This window comes from Hermetia illucens, chromosome 6, assembly GCF_905115235.1.
Source record: "Hermetia illucens chromosome 6, iHerIll2.2.curated.20191125, whole genome shotgun sequence".
In the NCBI taxonomy this organism is placed as follows: domain Eukaryota; kingdom Metazoa; phylum Arthropoda; class Insecta; order Diptera; family Stratiomyidae; genus Hermetia; species Hermetia illucens.
The window spans coordinates 46,550,366-46,575,002 of record NC_051854.1 but is presented as its reverse complement, the minus strand read 5'-3'; the positions used below and the strand labels follow the sequence as shown (position 1 = coordinate 46,575,002).

At 47.0% G+C, this 24,637-nt stretch overlaps 1 protein-coding gene across 1 annotated transcript in view; it reads left to right on the top strand.

Moving 5' to 3' along the window:
• Nucleotides 1-24,637, top strand: part of LOC119659915 — a 441,895-nt gene that overhangs the window by 146,020 nt on the left and 271,238 nt on the right. The window lies entirely within an intron of this gene.

Here is a 24,637-nt window from a genome sequence, read left to right as displayed (position 1 = left end):
AGATAGATTGGATATTAGTTTTATATGGATTGACATGCGAGATTAAAAACAAGTCGGGACACCGAAAGCTTGACACTTCAGATATTATTATTATTCTGTTGAGGGAAAGTCACCGCGTCCTTGAAGATTTACTGTGCCCCTTTTACTGGTTATAGTGTACCTATTGATCATAGTATCTCAAGCAGGCCTGTAACCGTTAGGAGCTTTAGTAGGTTCCCTACTTCCAGATCTTTCAGCTTTGCATCTGGTATTAAGTGTTCTCCCAGATGCCTCGACCTATTTTGCACAAGTGCCGAACACTGTCCCAGGACGTGTATAGTGGTTTCGTCTTCCTCCCCACAAAACCTGCAGGCAGTGTCCGTAGATGTCCCTAGCTTCCCTAGATGATAGTTCAGCCGACAATGACCAGTGAGAATTGCCACTATGATTAGGAGGCTCTTTTTGGTGAGGTTTAAGCAATCCTTTGTGCGTATGGGTTCGTATCTCCCAATAAGCACCCTGGACTGCTCAATCCCTGGTAGGCCCGCCCAGTATAGTTCCCTCAACCGATCCTCTTCATTTCTTAGATTCATAGCCATGAAACCGTTTCCGATTCCACAGAAAGGCTCTGGCCCTTGCAATGACGTCGCTGCTCCCTTCTTGGCTAGTTCGTCCGCTGCCTCGTTGCCTTATAACCCAGCATGGCCTGGAACTCAAAGTATCCAGACCTTGTTGGACGAGCCGAATGCATTTAGTCTCTGAAGGCATTTCCATACCAATTTAGTTCACCGGGTTGGACCTAAGTGCCTTGATCGTTGCTTGGCTATCGGTGAGAATAGCTATGCTCTGCCCCCTACAGTTCCTTTGCAGATGAAAGGATGCGCATTTGTCTATGACGCATATTTCCGCCTGGAATATGCTAGTGTACCTGCCCATTGGCTTAAAGTACATTTTCCTTGGACCAATGACACCGGCGCCTGCTCCGTAAGTGTACCAAGTAATCAGTTGCTGGTTTAAGCCGTATGTCAGCCACGCTCTCCCAGTTTGCCTTGTTACTCCAACGTGTTTCAAACTTCTTATCGAAGTGAAAACTCGTTGTCATGTTATCTCTTGGTGTCAGTAATTCGGGATACCGCCTAGAAAGAATATCAATTTTCCTTCGATTTAGGCAACTCCCCGCCTCACTCATATTACCGGCCATCCTGAATTTTACCCTCCTTGCCTCCATCTGTATGTGCAGATGGAGAGGGGTTAATCCCAGAAGGACCTCCAGGGATGCCGTTGGGCATGCTCTCATTGCCCCACTGATACACACGCAAGCCAGCCTATGGAACTTATGTAATTTCCTGGCTTGTGTGCTGAGTACGGTTCTTTCTGCCCAGATTCCCGCTCCATAGCTAATAATTGGCCGTACTATTGCAGTATATATCCAAAGTAGTATCTTCGGGCTGCAACCCCATTTTTTTTTCCTGCTATGGGTCTGGAAGTCATCAGAACCCTCGTGGCTTTCCGACAAGTGTTTCCGACATGTCTCTTCCAGAGTAATTTTTGGTCTAGCGTAATTCCCCAATATTTGACCTCTGTTTCTCGTTTCACCTGCATACCATGTAATGTTATGACTCTCTAGTGATCAAGCTTACGCCTCCTAGTGAATGGTACTATGGTGGTTTTGGTTGGGTTGATCCGCAGTCCCACCTTCCTGCACCAGGCACTAGTAACCCTTAGTCAAGTTTGGATTCTATCACATAGGGTATCTTCATATTTGCCCCTACAGATTAAAACAATATCGTCCGCGTACCCCTGGACTTGTATTCCAGTATTTGTTAACATGTCCAGGAGTTCATCCACTACCATACGCCATCAGTGATAATGATAATACAATTTGTACCTGTCGGTACCTCTATTTGCCTGCTTTCTAGCATTTTACCCATCCAGAATTCCAGGGTGTTTCCCACTCCTTTGCGGCTCAGGGCATCTTGTATCTCTGTGTGCGATGTGTTGTGGAATGCTCCTTCGATATCCAAAAACGCGCACAGTGCAATTTCTTGTGTTTCTATGGCATCCCGTAGTACCTCTGTCAGCTGATACAGAGCAGTTTCAGTTGACCGTCCTGCCGGGTAAGCGTGCTGACAGTGATGTAGGGGATTACGCTTTAGAGTTAGTTGTAATACAGTTGTCTATGACCTTCTTTACCGTTTTGAGTACAAACGATGTTAGGCAAATTGGTCTGAAAGATTTAGGGTGAAAAGGATCCTTTTTACCCGCTTTCGGAATAAAGACCACTTTTGCCCATCTCCATGCTCTTGGTATGTATCCCAGTGCTATGCTCCCCTTTACCACCCTCAGAAGAGACTCTAAGATAATTCCTAGGCCTCTCTGGATAAGTGCTGGGAAAATGCCATCTACTCCGGGAAATTTTAGTGGTTTAAAAGTTCCCACTGCCCGTCTTAGCCTAGCTTCTGAGCATACCTCTTTTGCTAGTTTCCAGCTCTCATTCCTTCCCCTTTTATTCGTCGTTGGGGTGTCAGGCAGATTGTTGTCGCCTGCCACCGAGGGTTAGGACCCCTGGAAATGAGTTTTGAGAAGCAGGTGTACCCTGTCCGCCTCATTCTCGGTGAATGTCCCATCTTCCTTTTTCAAGCAGACAGAGGATATTCCCCCGTCTTTGGCTACAGCCTTGTACAGCCTGGTTGCTTCTGTGATCTGTTCAATCCTTTCACAGAATTCACTAAAGCTGTTCCGTTTCGCTTCCCTGATCGCGTTGCTATACGCAGTCAGCGCGTTTTTATACCTCCGCCAGTCCCCGGTTTGTTTTGCCCGGTTAAAGAGTTTTCGTACCTCTGTTCTCATTCTGGCTCTTGTTCCAGCATGGTACATCCCTTGATGACTTGACTGTCTTGGCCGGACAGCTGGCGTCATATGCGTCAATGACGATTGTGTTGATGTTTCCCACCACCGTTTCTAATTCCAGTTCGCTCCTGATGTCACCGCCCCCTTGAAGGTGGGCAAGGTTGTTGCTCAAGTGTGTTGTGTAGGACTCCCAATCCGTTCTGCTGTGATTCCTTATTTTTCTATCTGTTTCGGAGTTACTCTTAATGTCGAATCTGATTATCTTGTGATCAGACATTGAGGGTTCATCCGACACCCTTCAATTCCTGAGCATTTCATTCATTAGGGTATTTCCTAGAGTTATATCTAGTACCTCGTGTCTGGTGGTGGTCACTGGTGTGTTCCCTACGTTGTATATTTCTAACTTATTGCTAAGAATAAGTTCAAGAAGTTACTCACCTTTACGATTGGTGTCGCTGCTTCCCCAGACTTCGTGGTGGGTGTTGCCATCGCAGCCGAGAAGAAGTGGTAACGCCCTCTTCTCACAATACTTCGTCAGTTTAGCGACTTGTTCCAGTGGAGCTCGGATTTCGTTTCCTGGGAAGTATCCCGATGCCACAACTGCCTCTCGAGTGCTCCTCCCGGCTTCCAATGAGACTTGGATAGCCACAAAGTCCCCGGTTAAGAACTCTGAAAGACATATGTATTTTAAATTACGTTTAAGGATTATGCAAGCTCTTGGTTTTTCACAAGAGTAGTCCCAAATTACCTGCATGCTTCCTCCTTGCAGACGAATCTGCCCCCGGTACACCCAGGGCTCCTGAGCCAGCACTATGCCAATGTTCTCCTTGGAACTTGCAATCACTGCAGATGCAGCTTTCGCATGGTGGAGGTTTATCTGGGCTCTCTTAGTGCTGACCATTAGCTCCGTTATTGTTTGGAGCTTTTCTCCACTGTCGGAGTGTCTCCCCCCGCACACATCTAGGAGTCCTAGATCTAGGTCGCCCAGCTTCTGCTCTTCACTGGTCAGCAGGTCTACTTCTCTGGTTGATCGAATCCTTTTCGCCTCTATGGCTTTCGAGACTTCTTCGGGGACCTCGGTATGTTTTTCACCCGGTGTTTCCTCCGAAGTATCTTTCCTCGGCTTTTCCCTGTGCATATGGCAACTCCGACGTTTAATTGCCTCCAGAGATCGGTCATCTACCCCGATCGTAGGGAGTTTACTCTTGCCCTCCACCTTGCTTCTGAAGACTCTCCATAGTCGGGTATGGAGATCTGCATTCTGAGCGATTAGGAGGTCCATAAGGTCTTCCGTTTCTATTGCCGCGGCTTTTGGGAGAAAAACTGTCACCATATGGGCTCCTGGTATATCATCCCCAGCGCTTGTTGACAGTTCCCGTATCCCGTTGAACACCAGTTTCGAAGTCCAACCCTTGATCATCTGCCTGACGACAAGGTGCTCAATGGTTTCCTGCTACTCACGAGTGAGTATTTGCTCTTGAAACATTTTTAGCAGTATGGCCAGTCGAATGCCCTTGACCGCATTAGCATAGCTAATGGCGGGCTTTCTGGGTCCTGCCTTCACTCCTGACCTGCCCGGGTTTTCTCCCTCCTTCGGTTCAGGTTTGGATTCTTTGGGAGCATTCCCTTCATGCGGATTGATCTCTGCTGATCCCCGCTTTCTCGACTCCGGTAGAGATGGCTTAGGTCTGTCCTGAGCCTTCTTAAGGGCCTGTTCTGGTTTCAGGCCTTTCTTCAGGTAGCGCAGGTACCATTTAACACCGGCGAAACTGAGACCTGTCTCCTTCCTGACGTCTGTTATGTTCCGCACTTCTCCATTGAGCCGAGATATTTAAATCGCTCAGTTTTGGGCAGGTTACTGCCATTGCCAGAACTCAGCGATTTAAATATCTCGAGTCAATGCTGTCAGCGAATTTATTTATTTATTTAGTGAGGACAATACACAGAAAGCAAATTTCTTATTACATATTGTCCTCAGAGGGAGGAGCAAGTAAATGGCATATTTTGCGCTTAAAGCTGGAGAGGGACATAGAGTCAAAGGAACCAAGCTGTAGGGCATTGTAGGACCGGCAAAACCTCGGGATCGGAGAGTGAAAGTAAATCTCGAGCTCGGCGAAGGGTACATCAAAAATGTCCGTATTACGTGTGTTATGAGACGAGGCGATACGGAAAGTAATATCCGAGTTGGCGGAGCAGTCCATCAGACCATTGCAGAGTTTAAAAAGCGTACACATATCAAGGAAGATACGGCGTTGCTGTAGGGAGGGGAGATTGAGGGTGCGGAGTCGTGACGGATAATCAACCCGGGGAAGGTTCTTTTTGTAAAAGAGGGTCCGGGTGAATTTGCGTTGTACAGCTTCAAGAGCGCAGCCGTCACGAATGCGGTTGGGGGATCAGACTACACAGCAATATTCAAGGAACATCGAAGTCAATGGTAAGCAACCAAAAAGCCGACCGAAACAACGGTGGCTTGATACGCTGGATGGGGATTTATAGGCTTCGCGATTACAACCTGATAAGGCATTTGATAAAATAAAATGACGAAAGCGATCACGACGAGCCGACCCCACTTGTGAACGGGGCAAAGGGTAAAGAAAAAGAAAAAGATATGAGGAGCGACAAGTGCATGACAGCTCCGTGTCACATAGCTACAAGTTCCACTGCCCTCTATTTTTTAGAAAGCTATTTAAATAAATCATTTGAAGGAAAGCTTTGCATTGATAATAGTCAACCTCATACGCTTCACACTCTGAGTTTAATATTATTAGCAAATGCCAAGAATTTAACCTACATCAAAGATAAACAAGTTGGGAAACCGGAAGCTGGGCGCTTCAGGTATGAAAGGTTTTGTTTGCTTCTTCTGTGAATATATTTGAGTGTAGAACTATCCCATTTGTACGTAGCCCGTTATGTATATGCATTTAGCATGTCAGACTACTCACTTTAGTGTGTTTTTGATATTTAGTTGCAGTAAATTTACACGGTAAAGTCAACTTTGAGCTACTGTAACTTTGTTACTAATATTACGATTTTAATCAAACTTTACACCCCCCTTTTACATGTATAGGCGCCTGTCCAAGGTTTGTGGAGGAAAGAAAGAACCCAGAGGAAACTCTAGGAGAGGTGCTCCAGAGTGCTCCAGTGCTACCAGAGAATCTGGTGCGAAGAATGTTAGCATGTCAGGAAGACTGGGATGCGATCAATTCCATGATCCTATTTATCCAGAGCAAACTGCGAAAGGCAGAGGAGAGGAGAAAAGCGCGGTTACGTATGCCGCGTAGAAACGAAAGGGGACCAAGCTAATATGAGCTGACTCTGCCCCCCGCTATGTAATACCGTACGGTGGTTCCACGGGGATTGGGAGGGGGAGTCGGGGGTGGGTTTTAGTGGGTAAGAATCCCACACGCTGACGTGTCCAGGCCAGTGTCTTTTGAAGATTTCCACCTCCTCAAAAAAAGACAGACAGACAAACAGACGGACAGACAGACAGACAGACCTTGAACCAATTTTAATAAGGTTTTGTTTGCAAAGGTTTTGTGTAAAAAGGGGCTGGGGAGAATTAGATTCTTCTTGAATGGAATTTTAATTTTTCACTCGAATGTCAATTATTCTCGTTAATTGTGACGTCAGCATCTTTATTGTGCTGTTAACTCGCACGAAATTGATAAGTTTGAACTGCTATAACTTTGGCGGTAATGGCCTGATTGCCATGAAATTCAGCACGTGTATACGAAATATTGTCCTCTATGCTGATAATTCGGAAGTCCTAGGATGAATTTAAGGGAGTTTCTCAGTAAATTTATAAAAGTTGGTAATATACTATTAGTAAGTTTATTTGAGCAGATATCGGAATGGGACATATTTTAAGGCGTGGATTTCATCTAAGTGCACCATCCTGATTTTTTTTCGGATTTTTAGGTTCGGTTGGTTGGGTTGAGTCATGTCTCACTTTAAGTGCGAACATTTTGACTCCTCACTTGCGCACTTTGCAATTCACGACTAACTAGCTGCGTAAAGTACTGATCGAGGCCTTTCATTTGATACCCTACACGACTTTATCCGGTGAAATTTTTTTTTTGAAAATCCCCCCTTTGCATGTATGGGGAGCCCCTATTTAAACTCCACCTAAATTTATGCCACTCGCTGTATGCGTGGAATTTCATAGCTTCCATCTGTCCACCGAATTTCATTCGGATCGGTCTAGCCGTTCTGGAGAAAAATGCGTGTGACAGACAGACAGACATTGAATCGATTTTAATAAGGTTTTATTTTACACAAAACCTTAAAAATGGTATTATTGTCAAAAAATTACATTAGAAAGTGAGATTTGTCACAAGGCGTAAATGATGCAGTAAATGTGTTCAGTTGGTAGACCATTTGAGGCAAGACAATGATAATACCGAACAAATCCTTGCCGACTAGAGAAAAGTGTGATTAGTCCAGTGTACAAAAAGAGTGATTTTCTACGTTGTGAAAACCGCAGGGATCTTGTGGAGACGCTGTACTGTGGAGCTGCTTAGCGGAGATTCACCCGAGCCCTATATCAAAGTAGCGCAGTACAACTCACCAGGACTTGAAACTTACCCAGCTGAGTAGCTCGCTTACCTGGTGATAGCAAAATGACAGTCACGGGGCCGACGCGACGTAGGAACCGGGCTAGTCATTCTGCAGTCAGCTGTCAAGAAAAAAAACCATAGTCAAATTTATTAATTAGATAATATAATTCCAATATAACAAACAATTAAAAATATATAGTCAACCAATTAAAAAGTTGGACAGTTATGGCAATACAGTCAAATATTTCGAAAACCCGATGATCTTCTTTGTTCTTTTTCTTCATCCTTTGTCCCGTTCACAAGCGGGGTCGGCTCTTCGTGATCGGTTTCATCATTTTATTTTATCAAATGCCTGATCTGGATGCAATTGTGAGGCTTTTAAATCCCCATCCAGCGTATCAAGGCACCGTTATTTCGGCCGGCTTTTTGGTCGCTTAGCATCGACTTCGATGTTCAGACCAATCTTGACAAATGAATCCTCATTCGCGCGAATTATGTCACTGCCGTTGACAGTGATTGTGCCTATTTCATGAGGATCGGATCGTCAAAAACTCACTTTTATTCAGATTCAACCTGAGACCGTGTTACATGAGGCGATCATGCGATGATTTAATTCTTTTCCAATCACACATTAATACACTCTTGAAATATATTCTTTGTAAACTTCCACCGGAATACGATCAGCACGTGGCGCCTTGTTGGTTGCCTTGGTGAGAGCCGCATCTTCGAGCTTCGCCCTTGTGAAAAAGGAGCAATCCTCGAGGCTTTCCGTGCTATTGCGATCCACCCATACAGGATGTCTGGGGAATAATGTCCGTATGCAACGCTTACGGAGGACTCCGATACTTTGGGAGACAAACTTGTAGTCAAGTCCCTATGAGTCCTCATTCACCTCGTTAACCAGGTTCTGCAAAACGCGAGCTTTGCTTTTATTTCTCGTGCTGCAGAGTTTCCTTTTTGCTTATCTATACTCTGCCTATATGCCGCATGCCTCCTCGTTGGTGCGCAAACGTTGTGCCAAATCCCGGAGGTGATGACGCTCCCTTCGTAGGTCAGCTATTTCTGCCGTCCACCAGTACATAGAAGGCTTGTTGCAGCTGGGGCATGGAAGCCTCACACACCGTTATCAGGTTTATACTGAGTTTACGACAATGTCAGCTGTACCCCTCGAATCACCTTCCAGCGCCACCCTGCCTGCTCCAAGAGCTTCGACGAACTTGTCGATGCTCACCTTCGCGACTTTCCACTGGCAGAGGGCAATGCACTAGTGATCAAAAGTCTTCTAGTACTCGCCATCCGTCCACTGATGATGCCAGAAATTCTAACGCAAAAGTGATGTCAAGAATGCTTCCTTCACAACCTGGGCGCCGGAACGTTGTCGTGGATCCGGTGTTTAAAATTGCCAGTCCGGTTTTCGCCGCCATTTCCAGAATCCGTTTCCCTCTGGAGTTTGGGTGTGGCATGCCACATTCGAGGGCTCTAGCATTAAAATCACTGCCTACCAGGATTCGTCCCTCCGTGCCCGAAACGGTGTCCTCAAGAGCATCAAGCTGCCGCCGAAGGTCCGGCACCGTCTCATTCGGCGTAAGGTAACGGCTAAAAAACGGTATCCCTAAACACCGAACCCAGACCAACCCATTTCCTCGGTCTTCGTCAAGAACACGAAGTCAAAGGCTGCGCCGAACCCAGACGGCAACGGTGTCCAATAAGTCGAGATGCTATAAAGCCGGGCCCCTTTTTCAGTATTGCTCTCTGATTAGCACTAGATCAGCATTTACCTCCGCAGCGAACTGTGTCAACAACTGGTGAACGGTTGTGCTCCGACGCATGTTAACTTTTAAAATGCGGATAACGCATTCGCGCCCTTGCTCTAAAGATTAGACACCGACCCGACCCGACTCTCTCATCGCGTCACGATCCCTGCAGAGAACGCAACTTTCGCTTTCATTGCAGGTCATCGCTTGATGATCTACTTGGCCGCATCTCCGCCATGCTGCCCTCCTGTCCGTTCCCTTGTAAGTTGCTGACGTGTGTCCATAGTTCAGACATCTGTAGCACTTGGTGGAGACTATCCGCATTCGTACTCTTCATGCAACTTATCCACTTTTGATTTTCTCGTTGCTGAGGAGTTTCCTCACATATTGCTCGGAGACTTCCACCACAGGGTGTTTTTGATCTCGAGCATTTACAGAAGTGATACCCATCTAGTGAATTGGTTACCTCTGGACATTCATGATTTATCGCTTCCTCCACTTCGACTTTTTCTGTGATGCAGTCAAGATCCCGGATTTCTAGAGACCACATACGGTCTAGGCTAGGAACAAAAGCCTTCTCCCCCAATAACCCCTTGACCGCTTCGCAGAACGTACTATTGCTAGTCGTCTTCGGACCCAATTCGACAAGGACTCTGCCACCCCTCGTTTTCCGCATGGAAGAAACCTCTGCTCCGTTTTTTTTGGGTTTCATCCCGTAGAAGATTTCACTAAAGACTTCCGCAAATGTCTTTCCTTCCGTCGGCTTAATTAGCAGATGCGACGGTCTAGTCCTTCGTTTGCTCGTTTTTCCAGCTACTGATTTTTGGTTTGCCGGTTCCTTATCTTTGGACAGACGGGTCTCTTGCGTAGTCAGTTGTTTTCTTTTATCCCTCTTCACGTTTTTTTTTTGGCCGTAGAAATTACTTTAATAAAGTCTCCTTCTGACACGTCGTCCTCTTTCCGCTTTTTCCCCAGTTTGCTTTGTAGTAGGCTATCTGCGGTCCGTTTGCCTGTAGAAAGAGATGCGATCCAATAGTTCCTTCAGTTCCTTCAGCCCGTTTTTGACGCCTTTGCTGGCGTTCCTCTGGAGGAAAGTTTCCGACCGCATACGCTTCCGCACTGCTGCGCAATTCTTAATGAGCCTCTCCTCTCCGGCTCTAGCTAGGATTGTCGGGTGTAGTTGCACTCGGTTCGCGTTCGAATCCTCCTGCATGTCCTGGGTTTTGACTGGAATTTTTTTTGGAACAGGGGCACTACAGGGTATTGGAGTTACGTTCCCGCACATGGATTGTTGCGCAAACGATTATTATTATATTTATTCTCCATGGAAAAATTCACTAGCACGTCGTGTGCAAGGTAGCGGGTCGTACCTCAGTTCCTTCAGGCGTGATCTACGCTTAGCTGATCTCGGAATTCACGGTCGTATCAACGTTTGCTCGGGGTAACACGGTCTACTAACACCGGTTCAATGCACACTACCCGACCAAAGTCTCGAAGAGGCTGGCTTCTGATACACGTCGCAACTACCACCTTGGCAGGGCGGGACTCGCATCATCCCATCGACGTCAGCAGAGCGCTGGCGATGGCTCCGGGGAATACCACTGTGTCCTGACGTGTACCGATCATTTGCGGTTCGTTCTTCACCGAGAGGCTTTCTCAAAGCTACCTAGAACGCAGGTATACTGCCAACTGGGGGGACAGAACTACTTATTCAGGCACCTCGGGCACATCACACCCCGTATCGTAACTGACCCTTTGAAGGTCGCTGACAACCCCTGAGGAAAATGCACTTTGAACCAATGACTAAGTACGTCAGTATGCTTCAGGCCGAAATGTACGCCATAGATAGATGTCAACCTCAAATGGAACTATAGGGGCAAAACATTGCTATTCTGGCGGACAGCCAAGCGACTATTAAGGGACTTAGGTGACTTGGATGAGCTGGCCATGAAAGGAGCAGCGATGCCACTATACGGGCAAGAGTCATTTTGTGGAGTCGGAAATGGGTTCATGGCTACGACAATGAAAAATGATGAGGAACGGCTGAGGGGATTTTATTGGGTGAACTTACCAGGAATGGAGTAGTCCAGGGTCCTTATGGGGGGTTATAAGCCCAAGCACTCGCAAGATTGTATATACTTCACCAGGAATAGGCTCCCGATCATAGTGGGAATACCCACTGGTCGCTGCAGGCTAAACTATCATCTAGTGAAGCTAGGATTATATACGGACATTGTCTGTAGATTCTGTGAGGAAGGTTATGAAACCTCTACACATGTTCTGGTGCAGTGCCTGGCACTTGTCCAAAGAAGATTGAGGTACCTGGGCAGATACCAGGTTGAAAGACTTGGAAGTATGGAACGTAATAAAGTTTCTGTCGATTATAGGCGAAATTATTAGGAGAAAGGATGGAAAGGATGTACCCTTTACACTCTTTACCAGTGAACCGCCATATGGGTGTTCTGCCAAAGTTCGTTCTATCTTTGGGGCGCAGATCGGTTGGGTAGAAGCGTACTGAGGATGTTACAATTATAATAGCTCTCTTTTGTACGAGTCAAAGGCCATAATGGCTCTCTACAACTTGCTGATATGATTGAATTTCAATCTTTTCTGCAGGAAATGGAGCATCATATGGTGATGTCAGATTCTTGTAGTCCAGTTCGAACACATCCAAATCTTTGGATTTATTCTTCCTGGGTTCTGTTCAGCAGACATGTGGATGATGTTCCTCGCCTTCCTTCAAGGCCCGGGTGCCCAACATCTGAAATTATCTGTGTTCCTCCGATGGGATTTAAAAAAGAAAGCATTGTTTGGCTAGTGGTGTGATGGCCTTTATTCCTAGAACGTCTATTTAAAAACGATGACAGTGTGGCTTAAATGCAAACAAAACCTGTTCTCCCGGTCTGATTATGCTTCTGGTTAAAGTTGCATAATTCGGCAAGTCCTCACACGACCTCTGCGTGGTGGCCGCTGGAAATCGTCTTCGGGCGGGCCAAGAGTGTGTAGGGCCGGGCTGGGACTAGGCTCATCCAGGCAACAGCCCTTGGATCGTCCTCCCTGCACCGAAGAAGGTGCTAATAGGACCCCAAGCCAAGGTGGAACAGCGTACGCCGAGGGCTGCGTGGCCAATCGGGAGCTTGGTCTTTAGTATGCGAACTCTGAATACTTTGGGCACCTTTAGTTTCAGATAAGATCCTTACCCTGGTGGCCGGGCCAGCCAGGGTGGACATTCTTCCCGGAGTACTCGTGGGACCAAGACATGGACTCAATTATCAAAAAAACAAAAACGACGATAGACGAAGAGGGGGTGATGCCAGGCGCATCATCGGAGGACGAGCTGCTGGCCTCCAGCCAGGAGACAGTAGGCGTCGAGAGCAGTACACTCAGTGCCAGCCGTAGCACCGTTGTGCTGAAACCAACCGCAGGGACCTCCCGGAGCGGAGGCGTTAGACGGACTAGTGGCTTCCAGCCTGGAACCCACTGCCGTCAAGCTGGGTGTAGCGAGTACCACACATAGTACTCCTGACCCGAAGCCCTCAGGGGGATTCCTTGAAAGTGAAAACCGACAGAAACGTCGGTCGCCGGAAACCGGCTAAGAAGCGAAGATCCACGGGTGTCCTGCTCAAGAGCCAGTACCAGAAGGCCATGCATATTCTCAGCAAGATTGCTAAGAATAAGGAGGCCGGTACTGTGGACGAGCGGGATGAAAAAGCGCTCGCTAAATACCAAGCGATCGTTGATGAATACAATAGCAAACGCCTGGCTGACGAGCAGAAGGCGAAGCCTATCGCTCTAAAACGCAATCGATCTCAAGACGAGGTCGAGCAAGACGAGAAGCGGAGCAGAGTGGGCAAGAGCGCAGACGGTAAGCAACATCCGAAGGAAATTGTACAGCAACCGTCAGCCGGCGGGCTACGTACTGCGAAACCCTTCAGCGACGTGGCCAGGAGTCACTTACATATGGCGCTGGCGCAATTCTGCTAGCGGCAAACTAACGCTGGAGGTGTGGACCAGTGTTGAGGCTAGGCTGTCGGGCATGGTGTATGAGCATTTCCTGGACACCAGAGGCAAACACCCGGGACTCACTCCCCACTTTAATTCATCTCAGGTGGTCCGTGGGTTCCACGTAATAGCTTGCATGGACTAGTTCTCTAAGGGCTTTCTCGGTTCGTGTGTCGCTAAGATCAGCGACGCCTGGGAGGGCGTTAAGCTCAAGATCATCCCTTACGACGAGATTTCCAGGAGACCGGTCGCTCGCATCTGGTTGTCGAAGATCCGAATGGAGAAGGACAAGCTCGTCCATTTCCTGCACCTTCACAACCCCAGGATTCCCATGGACGACTGGGTTGTTATCAGGAAGGAGGAACCTCAGATAAACAGCCAGCCTCTACTACTCCGCATAAACGAGGAGTGCCTGGAGACACTGAAAAAGGCCGATTATAAAGTGTGGGTCGGAGTCAGGAAGGTAAAAGGTAAAAGTGCTCCGCTCTGCAAAACCGGACGACTATCTAGACCCAATCGACGCCGCCAACGAGCTGTTGGAGGAGATGATGATCGACGGTCCGATGGGGGCTGACGAACCCCCCACGCAAGCAAATCATGCTGAGGGTAACGCAGATAAATCTGCAGCACTCGAAGTGCGCCTCGGCTAATCTGCTCGTCTTCCTTTTTGAGGAAGACATCGACATCGCATTAATACAGGAGCTCTGGGTCGGAAGCGACCGAACCATCAAATTGCTCCAAAGCAAATATTTTAATTTATTCCACAGCACAGGAGATGCTGATCAGGATAGACCTAGAACATGTATTCTTGCGAGGAAGAGTCTGGACGCTTTCCTGTGCCCGGACCTGAGTTCCAGTGACCTAGTTGTGGTCAAGCTGGAGCAGGCGGGGCCAGAGAACGTGTGTATTTCCTGGACTTACATGGCTCATGACCGCTAGGCCAGAAGAACTACAACATCTGACGAACACCATAATAACAAAGAATGCCAACCTGCTGATAGGCTGTGAAGCGAATGCAAGGCATACGCTTTGGGCAGCTCCGAAATCAACGAAAGAGCTGAGTCATTCTTTGATTTTATTATTACTTCAAATCTATCGGTGTGTAACAGGGGCAGTACACCAACCTTCCATTTCCCCTGCTCGGAGGACTGTGACGGTTGGGAAGAGAAATTTTCAACATCTGCTACAGGCAAAAATACTGGCAGCCATACAAGGACAACCGGAAGAAGTTCAAGTCGGCCATCAGGACCGCCAAGAGGCGGTCTTGGCAGGACTATTGTCAGATCATCGAAAGCACTAGTGAATCCGCGAGGCTCAGTAAGATTCTGTCCAAGGAACATAACAGCCCATCCTTCCTTAAAAAGTCGGAAGGCTCCTGGACGGAATCTTCTACCGAAACCTTGGAGCTGCTGGTTCAAACGCACTTTTCCGCCAGCGAGGAGGACTGTGAGTCAGAACCTTCCTTGGAGGGTTTGCGCCAACCCCAGCCGTGCGAGACTGTCAAATCGGCAATTACCGATGATAGGATCGGCTGGGCTATAAACAGCTTCTCCGCATACAAGTCTCCAGGCCCAGATGGCATAATGCCAGTCATGTTACAGAAGTTGCAGGAAAGGGTTGTGCCGTGGCTTGTTGAGATTTACCGGAGCTGCATTACTTTAGGATACGTACCGCAGTCCTGGAGGCGCGTGCGAGTGGTTTTCATACCGAAAACGGGCAGGCGCGGTCATCCGCGAAGGACTTTCGACCAATCAGTCTGACCTCTTCCGTGCTGAAGACCCTAGAACAAGTCCTGGACATTCACTTAAGGAGGATTATGGAGAGAACGCCATTCTCTAAGTGCCAGCATGCTTACCTCAAAGGAAAATCCACAGAAACCGCCCTCCACGAGGTAATTGGCACGGTTGAGTGGTCGCTGCAGTACAAGCAAGTTCTTGGATATAGAGGGATCTTTTACCAACGTCAGTATCAATGCCATCAAGGAAGCCTTGACGGGTATTGGATTGGAGGGGTATATCACGCATTGGATTATATCCATGCTGAGTACTAGGATAATCCAGTCGGATCTGGGAGGCAACCACTTGACCAGAGCTGTGAACAGAGACACGCCCCAGGGTGGCGCCATCTCACCGGGGCTCTGGTTAATAGTAATGGACAAAATTTTACGTACATTGGACAGCAGCGGGGTGAAGGTGGTGGCGTATGCCGACGACTTGGTGATATTATAATAGTATCAGGGATGTTTCTGTCCATTATGAGCGACATCATGGAAGGTGCGTTGTGAAAGGTGTGCCTGTGGGCCGCAAGATGCGGACTCAGCATAAACCCAACCAAAACGCAACTGATGCTATTCACCACCAAGCAAGGATACCTGAATTCCATCTACCACGGCTGAATGAACAAAGATTGGTCCTTTCTTCTAATGTAAAGTATCTGGGTGGAATCCTGGATCTTAAGCTAAATTGGAGGTTGAACACAGAACTGAGGGTTAAGAAGGCCTGTATAGCCTTCTATGCCTGCAAGAGAACCTTTGCAAAGAAATGGGGTCTCTGGCCGAGGATGGTTCTCTGGATGTACACCACTGCAGTGCGTCCAATCCTGATGTACGGCTCTATTGTATGGTGGCAAGCTTTGAAGAAAAAATACAATAGAACGAGGCTTAATAGGATTCAAAGAACCGCGTGTGCAGGTGCTACGGGGGCTTTGAAGTCCTGCCCAGCAGATGCTCTCAATGTACTTCTGTATCTCCTCCCCCTAGACTTCCACATTAAATATGTTCCATCGTGCAGTGCCGTCAGGCTACGTGAGTCCGGATGCTGGACAGTGAAGTCCTACGCCCACAGCAACATCCTAGATGAAATACTTCGAGAAATGTGGGCATCCCCCAAGGACTATGTCACACGCAAGCTGAACTTCACGAGAAACTTTGCTGTGGACCTTCCAACCAGGGCAAAGTGGAAGACCGGCGGCGTGTTGCAAGCCTATGACACGGTATTCTTTACGGACGGATCGAAGATGGCCTATGAAGTCAGCGCGGGGGTTTTCTCGAATACACACGGTGTATTCAAGTCGTATGGTCTCCCAGGTTTCGCCAGTGTATTCCAGGCGGAAGTACTGGCGATATTGGAAGTCTGTCGATGGCTGGAGCGTAATTCGAGCCCCAAGCGTGACATAGCCATTCTGACCGACAGCCAAGCGGCCATCAAGGCCTTGTACTCAACGACGACATCTTCCCGGCTCGTGAGGCAGTGCAGAGACGCGCTTAACCATCTGGGCGACACGCTCAAGGTCACTCTCCTCTGGGTTCCCGGGCATAGGAACATAGAGGGGAATGAACGGGCTGACGGATTGGCCAGGCAAGGCTCTGCTCTTGGCAGTCCCTCGGTGAATACAATAGGTGTTTCGCTGGTGGCTGTCGGGGGCGGAGTCTACTCGCACTACCTAGCAGCCGCGGGCCTGAGATGGCGAAGGCTTACAAGCTGTGCGAAGTCAAGGAGAAATTGGCCCGCTTATAACATAGCCCGATCAGGAGACCTCCTGTGCCAGATGCGTGCCAATGCATTCAAGATTACGGTGGTCTGAATGGGGCACTGGCCCATAGGGGACCATGCCGCTAGGCTCGGCATACCCTACAACTCGCATTGCCGAAGCTGCGGAGAAGGAAGGGAAACCCTCATGCACTTTCTCTGCGATTGCCCAGCTCTGGCTAGAACCAGGCTGCGGACACTGGGTAAACCATTCTTTGGGGATCTCAGAGAGATTTCTAGCTGCAGGGTCGGAGAGCTGCTTTCCTTCGTGAATTCTACGGGCTGGTTCTGAAAATCCGAGCCGGCTGGACTCTGCTTCCCTGCTCCCATAACAACAGTCACGGTCTTAGGAGTTTGTGGCATCAAAACGGTGCACCAATGCGCTAATTGGGCTCCTCGGAGCGGCCACTGATACCTACCTACCTACCTACGCGTGGCTTAAATGCAAATAAAACCTGTTCTCCACTCAGCTTTCCAAGGAATTTATTCCTCGAGTAAGACAATACACATGTCCTGAATTCCTTGTGAACTATTCCGGATATTTCTTGCAACTTCATTCCTCCAGAGGATAAAATAATTACAAATCTGCAGGGAAACCGTGCAGGAATTCCTGCAATTTATCATAAGTTTTTCAGGTAGCCTCGGATGTGTCCTTGTGTACCAATGCAAGCAATAACCAAATATAATTTCAGAAAAACCCCAGCTCGTGTATGAATTTCATTTGTGTCGTTTATTACTTTCGAATTCTTCTTGGTAGGGATTTTCAAATATATATTCATCCGTCCCTACTTATTCAGTGTTTTCATTACATAAATTTTCTATCGGGTTTCCCTGGAAACGACGCAGGATATCGGAGGGGATGAATCACATTCATAATATTATATGTGTAATAATTTATTCATGAGTGAGCTTCTATCTGGCAACAGTTTCATTTGGGGACTCAGCTGGACCAAGTAGGTACAAGTACTGCTCGTCCAGTGCCATCATTAAAAAAGACGAAGGACTCCAGGGACGGACGCTGTCTTACTTAATCCCCTCTACCATCACAGGCATAATATCTTGCCACTATTGAATTGCCATATTCTGTGTTGTCTGGTGGAAATTCGGCTCGTAAAAGTTTTTTCCCTAAAAAGAGCCACCCTAAGCTGGGACGAGGACGCCCAATTGTAAAATAAAATTTACATCCCTTGAAAGTACTTAAAAAAAACCTTTCTTCAAACCTCATGGGAGCGAAGACCGTGAGAACGGACGAGTGAGTCCTTTCAAAAATTTCAGTGACGGGCTTCATCTCGAAATTCCGGAAGCGATGAACTCTCTCAGGAACTTGACAGAGTAAGGCGTTATCCTACGTATTCACCATAAATTGCCATTGGATGGTGGGTTTTCCAGGTCAACTTGGGACGCTCACTCACATGACTGTCACGACGAGGATGACGGATCCCCCTGTTGATGCGAAGATGTACGGTGCCTTCCTTTTCTCATGAAAACTGTTCAAGGAAAATGGAAACTGTATTTCGAGGAAACTCTGTGAAGACTGACCCGCTTTCACTTGAGCCTGATTCCAAGCGACAAAGGAGCCGGGGCAGCGACTACGTTATTGCGAATGAGAAATTGAATCATAAAATTTAGTTTGAATTGAAGTAAAGGAGACGAAGGAAGCACAAGGACGAAGTATGTTGGCATATGCAGACGAGGGAGATTTTGGATGAAACCCTTTTTATGGGAATCAACACAAAACTCTGATAATTCACGGAGAAATGTTTTATAAGCACTTTTATGGAAATGAAGCGTGAGTCGCTGAATCTTTCGGTACCGGTTTTGATGGGATGAAGTCAAAGGACGAATGGTGGGAGTTTATGACTAGTCCGAAATCGCCACAATCACTGTTTGGTGAGGAATTATTTGGACTCATAAATATTTCATTTTATAGCAAATTGATTGAATCGAGTCGTAAATGAAGTGTTTTCGCTCGTAAAGTATCTTTTTTTCAGAGATTTATAATCTAAAGAGTTGGTGAGGGGAGGATTGAGTGCAAGGATGTTGAATTAATTTTTGAAAGTGGTAGATTAGGATGGGATTTACGAGCGAAGCTTGGGATGCCTTATATTATGGAAATCATTATTTGATTCTGGTTAATGTTCGATTGGTGGTTAGGTATTAATGGTTTCTTTAAACAGTTGCAACCCTCAGAACTAAGAACTTAGAGCCAAAATAGGCTAATGACAGAACACAGTTCCCATCCAAATGTGGTTTTACGAAAATTTCTGCTGTCTGAAACTGTTGTGGAGTTCGCTAGCCTGACACTATCTCAAACGAAGAACTTCATCGGCAAACAGGCCTGCCATTCGTACACACAGTAAAGGCGGAAGTGGCAGTGGATAGGTCACACATTATGGAGGGGCGACAACTGCATTGCGGACTATGAGTGGGCCGCCCCAAGGGCACTTGGTGAGAACAATAGGAGGAGAACCTCTTGGGTCAGTAAGAAACAAATCCGATCGTTTACATCGGCTTTCCAGATTAAATAAAATGTAAGTACTCAGAAGTGAAGTAGAAAAGCTACTCTAGAATGTTACAAGACTTGTGGGTATTCGGTGTTTAGTGTACGCCTAGTACTTTGGTTACCCCAGCAAAAAATTCGAACAAAGTTTTCCGTTCCTGACATACACTGCGTTTCGGAAACCATTTGTTCTCTCCATCATCATCAATGGCGCAATAACCAGTATCCGGTCAAGGCCTGCCTTAATAAGGAACTCCAAACATCCCGATTTTGCGCCGAGGTCTACCCATTCGATATCTCTAAAAGCTGTCTGGCATCCTGACCTACACCATCGCTCCATCTCGGGCAGGGTCTGCCTCGTCTTCTTTTTCTATCATAGATAATGCCCTTATAAACTATCAGGGCTGGATCATCCTCATCCATATGGACTAAGTGACCCGCCCACCGGGCGGATTTTATCCACAACCTGACCGCCATGGTATCGCTCATAGATTTCGTCGTTACGTAGGTTAGGAATCGTCCATCCTCATGTACGGGGCCAACAATTCTTCGGAGGATTTTTCTCTTAAACGCGGTCAATAATTCGGAATTTTTCTTGCTAAGAACCCCAGTCTCCGAGGAATACATGAGGACTGGCAAGATCACTGTCTTGTACTCTCGCGCCGCCTGCTCGATCTGGATGAAGGCAGTTTGTACGTCTCGGGCCGTTCTTCCCATGATGTCAATATCGTCAGCATAGGCCAGTAGTTGGGTGGACTAAAAGAGGATCGTACCTATTGCATTTACCTAAGCACGATGGATCACTTTCTCGAGGGCCAGATTAAAGAGGACGCATGATAGGGCACCCCCTTGTCGTAGACCGTTGTTGATGTCGAATGGTCTTGAGAGTGATCCTGCTGTTTTTATTTGGCCTCGCACATTGGTCAGGGTCAGTCTAGTCAGTCATCAATTTCGTCGGGATACCGAATTCTCTCATGGCCCTGTACAGCTTTACCTTGGCTATGCTATCATAGGCGGATTTAAAGACGATGAAGAGATGGTGCAATTGATGTCCATATTCCAACAGTTTTTCCATTGCTTGCCGCAGAGAGAAAATCTGATCTGTTGCTGATTTGCCTGGAGTGAAACCTCTTTGGTCTGGGCTTATGATGTTCTGGGCGCATGGGGCTATTCGGCCTAACAAGATAGAGGAGAATATCTTATAGATGGTACTCAGCAACGTGATAGCTCTATAATTGCTCCACTGCGTGATAACTCCCTTTTTATGTATCGGACAGATAATGCCTCGTTGCTAATCGTCAGCAGAAGTTGATGAACCACTTGGTATAACTAGTCGCCTCCATCCGAATCTATATTGGCCCCCCTATATGTTCTGACATTCGATCGCGGCGTTTAATCACCTCGTGGTCAATTTGGTTGAAAGTGGTCCCGTCCCCCATTTCGTGTGACACTGCTAATTGAATAATCAGCAGGTTTCGTTTTTTGGCTGACTAAGAAACCTAGTCCGAGCATATGGTTTACTGGATGGCCACTATAATATATGGTGTAGCCATTCTTCTTAAGGAAACCCGTCTCTGTCCAGCGCATCTCCTGTAACACTGTTACATCAGCCCTATATTAGGACAGGGTAGCCACTAGCTGTTTGGCAGCTTCAACTCTTTACAGGGAGCGCACGTTCCATGATAAAATGCGCAAATCGTTGATACGTTGACGTTGCCGAGTTCATCGTTGTATTATCCGTCCAGTTTGAGGCTCCTGTTGTGGCTTTGTAACTTTGGTTTTCCATGTAGGGTTGTCAGCCTTACCCAACCCCCAACCTGGAGGATCAGTTAGTACAATTTGTCCCGTTTTTAGACGCGGGAGACTCACCTTCATCCTTCTGTGTCTGCAGCTTTTCGTTAAGAAAGAGCTCCCAACGGTCACCACGTGGAGGTGGAGATAGGATTTGGTAGTAGAGCTGTTGGTGTTCGTTCAACAGGCGTTTCCCAAGTTTTATGTTCCATCGTGGGTATCAATCCACGTTTCGCCCTGTGACCTATACTACCCTTTGACCACCATCGTGGTGGCTGAAATACAGTACATTTGATTTGAAAAATAACTCAATCCGAATTGGAGTTCTCTATCATATTGTCGCTCTTCGCAAATTCCTTGATTATTTTTTTTTTTGTTTAACATTTTCTTCGCTCCATTACTGCATCATTAGTCATTTCAAATCCTTTTTTTTGTGGAGGATACAAGCAGTGCTAAGTCCACATCTACTTGATGACGGGCCGGACCACATAGGAAGAAAGTTAATCTCTCTTGTGCTCTACAGACTGCTCGTTTGTCCAGGGCAGAAGCAACTAAACAGCTCCCAAATTTGACCTGAGAGCAGCGTGACTGAAAGTGGCGACAGGTGAGTGCGAATTATATTGAAGTGAAATCCGTCGTATGACCTAAACTAGGCCGAAGTGAATTTTTGTTGAGAATGCAGGGAGTACTGAGTGTGCATCCGCTTGATGACAGACCGGACTCCAAATCCATTGAGTGGTGTGCAGGAGTTACATTATTTTGTGTTTTTAAAATAAGCCCTGGGGAAATTTTGAACCCCAAACTGATATCAGGTAAGCCTTGTCAATGTTTAGGATAATCTCTATTATATCTGAGGAATTACACGTCAACGATAACTACAAGTCATTGCCACTGGTTTCTGGAAATGTGCCTTAGCTCTCTCCACGAATTTCCGAGAATTTCGCACTCTTTCTTCTGCCATTGCGTAGTTTTAGGGCGACAAACTCGTCGATCATGCTGGGATATTGGGTTCCTTTGAAGAGCATAACTCGCATTCAGGTTGCCGCGCTTTATCAATATGTGATGTATCCGCTCACCTCGGTACGATGTATGATACTTTGAACCGTCATATATTACTAATTGATTACCAATTACTCTTAATGGCTCCCCCTCGGAAACCACCTTGTCGGGGCCGGAGAACCTGAACATGGATATGGAAGCTAAGGATTTTAACTCTCCAAGTTCATCCACGGAGAAATCTGTAGAAAGCATGATTTCCAACTCAATGGAAAATTTGCATTTAGTGTCTACGGCGAAGCTAGCCAGAATGGTTATTTCTTCGAACGGATTCTCCCGTTTGGGTACCACCGTAAACTTTCCGCAAGTTCTTTATTGCGTTGACATCACCGTCTGGATTTGAAATGACCGCAACAGTTCTCTCCATATGTCCTCCTTCGTCGAGATCTCGTCAAGGTCTCTGCACTTCACAGTTATTTTGTAGGCTAATTGCCTCATCGTAACTTCCTTACCTAAGGGTCTCCCAACCAAGTTCTGGTAGTTGAGCATCCTTTCGGCCTGTGTTTTCCGAAGCTCCAGGAGTAGTTGTCCCTTTTGCGATTTTCTGATCCGTGTGACATTGTCTCCCCGTTTAGCGTCGGATCTCCCTTGACCTTTGGCAGAATCTCAGCGTAAGAGCTTTCAATAATAGTTGCATCCGGATGAGGCTTCGTTCATTTTACCTGCTTCCTCAGCTTCACAGTTGTCCAAACATTTGCTCCCTACTTCTAGGGTTTCATTTGTGAACCCGATTTGAAGTCTGGACGATGCACTCTGTTACTGGTTCTTTGGAATCTCGGCTTTTCTTTGGCGTTGGAATATTTACGCCAGTATCTTCTCTGCTCAGTTCTCAATCTTCCACCCTGAGTGCTTTTGCTAGCACTGCATCAGTGCTCTTGTCGTTGGCATGCATCGCTTCTTCCTTGCTGGGACCAGTACAGCCTTTGCTACTATCAATACCTGGTCGCCCATCCGTTTTCACGAACCTGGGTGGAGAGCGTAACATTACCTCCTCCTAATCATTTCTTGCAGTATCTACTTCGATGGACCCATAACCAACAAGAATGGCGTCAATCTTCTTTGTCGTTCAATATTAATTGAATATTGTTTCTTTCATCCATATTTTTGATTTTGATTTTGCCCAAATCAGGCACAGGCTCGTTCACGGACCACGCCAGCCTTTCGCCTCCCGCTACCCTTGTGCTCCATATTAGGTTCTACTCATCCAGCCGTCCTTTCTCCTCTTAGAACTGCCCACATACCAAACAATAGACAGCCGTCGAAAGTTCCATAGGCTTTCAGTAATAGTTCCCCCTGCACCTCTCCCGAATTAGCTGGACTAACCCAGGTGTTTCCTCTAGTTTTAGGGCATGCTACCTCAAATCTCACTAATGGCAGTGGAATTTGTATTGTGATTTGACGTCGGATACCAGTCGACTTGGCTGTGAATGAATCAAATCATGGTATTAATCTCGGGCGAACGCAATGCTGACCATATTGCCTCCTATAGGGTAGTGTTATCCTGTAGTGTACCGTTGTGGCCTTGAATGAAGTGCTCTAACGCACTTCAAGGCCCTGGTCCAATTGGATTGTTGCACCAACGATTATTTCCGAGTTGTCACAATGCCAATGGCAGATGCCGGATTTTACCTAATACTAGCACTAAGTGCCAGGCATTTAGGCTCGGACGATCCTACCTACTTAAGTTATAAAGGAGCGCTGGTGGTAGTAGCCGATGGTAGGTCAATGGGAGAATCTGTCGAGAACCCGCGCAATATCGATCACCAATTCGAGCATGAGTTTCTTGCAGAATTCCTAGGTATTTGTAGAAGTCCCTTCCATGATTGTCGCCAAAAACTTTATTAGTTTCGGATCAATGCGATACAGTTATGGGACATTGATTAGCTAGGTATGCAGAACGCTGTCGAAAGCCTTGACATAATCGATATAGCAACTAAAGAGGTTTCTTTGGCCTCTAGTACTACAACTACCGAGTCGATAATGAATTGCTCTTTGCAATCCCTTCACCCAACTCGGCAGCCCTTCTGCTCCTCGGACAGAATGTTGTTGGTCTTGAGGTGTGCATTGATCTTTCCACTAATAATGGACGTTATGAACTTATAGAGGGTGGATAAGCAAGTAATCGGTCTTGGGTCTGCGGGGTCCTGCACCGTGTCCTTCTAATTTCCGCAGTGAGGGAGGGTGGAAATTACTCCAGCCGACTAATGACCTGATTTATGCTGTGTGCCAACCGACCATGTATACTGGTGAACTTCTTGTACCAGAAGTTCTGAACCCTATCTAGACCTGGGCCCCTTCAGTTCTTCGAGCTGTTAATTGCTCGTCGAACTTGTTCTTCGGTAACATCCGCAAAATGCATGCCAGACTTTGTGACATGGTGGGTGCCTTCGGCGGTAATCCACTAAGCATACTCAGCACGTTGGGCGGGTAACCCCCAAAGTCCATTCCAGTATTCTTTCGCTTCCGTTACCGAAAACTGTACTGTCTGGACGCTCTGTTGGGATTCATTGAGAGATCTGAAAAAGCTCCGCTGGCTCCTCGCGCATGCTGCATTCTGGATACGGCTGGAATGACTTTCGCCATACCGTCGTAACCGACTGCATACGACAGAAAGTTTCTGCT